Here is a 3173-nt window from a genome sequence, read left to right as displayed (position 1 = left end):
CATGCGCGCGCCGAGCCGCTTGCCGACCTACCCCCCCCGGGCTTCCCAGTGCGCAGGCGCCTCCGACTACTCGGCTGTTGCTTAGCAACGCTTCCCTCCGCGGCCTTGGCCTCCTGGTCGTCGCCTCGGTTCCAGCGGCCGCTTAGTTCCCGCCACTTTCGCCTCAGTTTGTTTCTGAGGGAGGCGTCGAAGCGGGGCTGTTGGCTGGCGGGGAGGAAAAGAGTCACGAAGGCGGCGTTGGGGGGGTGGGGTGGGAGGCCGGCTCAGTCGATAATGTCTGCCATAATAAATTCGTTAGGTGCTGCAGGACTCACTTGTATTTGCTTGCGAAAGAGTGAACAGGCCGCTTCTTTGCAGCTGAGGAGATTGGGTGGCTTTCTGTCATGGTTGCTTTAGCTGAGATTCCTGCATTGCAGGGGGTCAGACTCGATGACCATGGGGGTCCCTTCCAACTCTGCAATTTGCACGTTAGCAGCTTGAGCCTGTGCTTGTATACTTGGGAGTAAATAAACTTGAGTTTTCTTCTGTAAGGAGGGCTGTGGGTGCCATGCTTTGTGTACCACGTACTGCTGCTCCCCAGCCCACTCCCCATTTATCTCAAATGCAGCAAGTGCATATTTCTCCCAGCTGCAGCTTGGGTGGTGAAATATACTCGGGAGTCGAGAGTGGATTTCATGCTCTTTATTCTGCTCATTGTGGTGAGGAGGAATGGAAGTTCCCCCACAATATCTTCTTTATATACATTATTTACACAATGGGCTCTGGAATAAGGAGTCACTGTTTCAGATGTGGAAAGCAAAATACATTTTGGGGTAGCAGAATGGTGCTTTAACACAACTTCAGAAGGGTCATTGCCATTCATCCTCAATATAGAGAAGGCAAAATCCATTGCTTTACTATATTCTTTCATTCGCAGTCCCACTACTTTTATACATTTTGTCACTTTTTCACTTAATAAATAATTAGTTGCAATATTTGTTTCCTCATTTTTATCAGCTTGTTGGCAATGGAGGCTCCTTTTGAGTGGGGGCTCTTTCAAATTAGCACCTCTCTCCACAAAAAACTTGAGGCATTGCAATCCCTGCATAAGGTCTTATAGCACCTCATTAAGCAAATTTAAATTACTGTAGTGCTTAGTTTTTGCCAAATGTGGCTGAAATATACTCAGAGTCGAGTGTGGATTTCATGCTCTTTATTCAGCTCATAGTAGTGAGGAATGAAAGTTCCCCCAAAATATATGCTTTATATACATTATTTACACAATGGGCCGCACGTGATTGGCTAATTCTGGGATTCTCCTGTAGGCCAATCAGGTTGTGGATTCACTTCCACCTGGAGCTGGATTGGGTGGCTCCTGCAGAACAATCATACTGCTGCATTGTTCTAGGACCAATCAGACTGCTGCATTCTGAATCCTAAAGTTCTAGGACCAATCAGACTGCTGCATTTTGGATCCAATTGTTCTAGGACCAATCAGACTGCTGCATTTTGGATCCTATTCAACTCAGTACATAATGTAGCACCCTGCTTGTGGTTAACGCTTAGCTGGAATGAAATATTCAACGCAGCAATAGAGAAATTAAAATAGTAATTTATTTGTCAGACAAATAAATAAGAGGCTCAGTGGTACGTGGTTACCAAGCTCTGGCCTGGCCTCCTGCCATTCTGGCCAGCACTTATATTCCCTTAATCCAGCCCCCTTTGCTCCTCCTGTGGCTGCCTCTGTCCAATCAGCCTGGTTGAAATTCCTATTGGCTGTTTGGTAGAACCAATCACAAAAGATACACCCACAAAAGATACACCCATTTCCTTGCCCTTATAAGGGAGACAAAGAGCTATATATATGACATATAAGTAATAATATATCTTACATGGAATCTTAATTACCAGCTCACCTCTTGCCCTTCTTGCCCTATTGCCTTCTAAAACAAATGTTTAATCTTACATTTTTATGTTCAACAGATGTCAAGGATCTTGAGTTTCACATCAACATTGAAAGATTTCCTTCATTTAATGTTTCTAAACAAATGCCTGACAACTATATATCAAGACTGCTTGGATGGCGTCTTCTGTCTGGCAGGGGGGGGGGGGCTAGGCTCATTTGCCCCTCTGGTCTCCTATTGCAATATGACTCTATGAAATATGAATCTAGCATTCCTTAAATCCTTTGCATAATTACATTTAAGCCAATATATTTAAGCTAATATATTTCATACATTTATCATAGGTAGCCTCTTAAAAGAATAAAGCTTTTCAAAGTAAAAAGGAAGAAACTCAGTAAAACAGCTTTTAAAAGAAGCCTCTTCAGTTTAAGAAAGAATGGCTTTAGAAAAAGACTTCCCCAAAAATGCTCTCTTTCTTCTAGCTAAATGTTTTTCTTTCCATTTGCTCCTGGCCTTTGAACCTTAGAAAGAAGATCTGGCTCATTTTACTGGGAGGCACATTAGTATTATCTTACCCAGTGTTTTTTCAGCCTTGGGGCAGCATATGTAATTCTCCCTTTTTATGACTTTGAGAATTGTTTTTCTACTATAAATCAATGGGGCCCTCTTGTCTTAGGAGAATGGCCAAGGTTTTCTCTGCCTGGCATGAAACATTTGAAAATCCTTTTTTTAAGCTCATTTTTAAATACAAGCCTTGATTGAAATATATAGAAGCTTTGATAAAAATGCAGGCTTATGGTTAGGTGCCTCATTCCCCCCTTTCAAGCTCAAGGACCTTCATCCCAAGTGTCCTTGATAGCTTGACCTTCATCATATTCCTGAGGTAAAGCTCTGTATAGGGCCATGATATGAGGTAGAGTTTCATTTGAAACCATCTTGCTAATTGTACTTCTAAAACATGAAATGATACATGGCATCATACATAAAACCAATACTACTACTGTCAAGAAAAACAAGCAAGACAATAGTATCCCTTTGAGTCCTGTGACATTAGGTAACCAATTGGTGAGCCATCCCATATCCCATCCTTCCCATGTTTGTACTGGGACATGTGCTATATTCTCCATCTTTGTGGCCAACACACGGATTGCCTCACCATTATCAGAAATGTTAAAGCAACAGGCATTCCCTGTCAAGTTCAAGACTCCACATAGGCCTCCTTGCCTGGCAAGTACATAATCCATTCCCATTTTCAGCTGCAAAATGGCGGCTCTACTTTCATCCAACTGT

The sequence above is a fragment of the Podarcis erhardii genome, assembly GCF_964252035.2.
Source record: "Podarcis erhardii genome assembly, chromosome: 17".
Lineage (NCBI taxonomy): Eukaryota > Metazoa > Chordata > Lepidosauria > Squamata > Lacertidae > Podarcis > Podarcis erhardii.
This window is presented reverse-complemented; position numbering follows the sequence as displayed.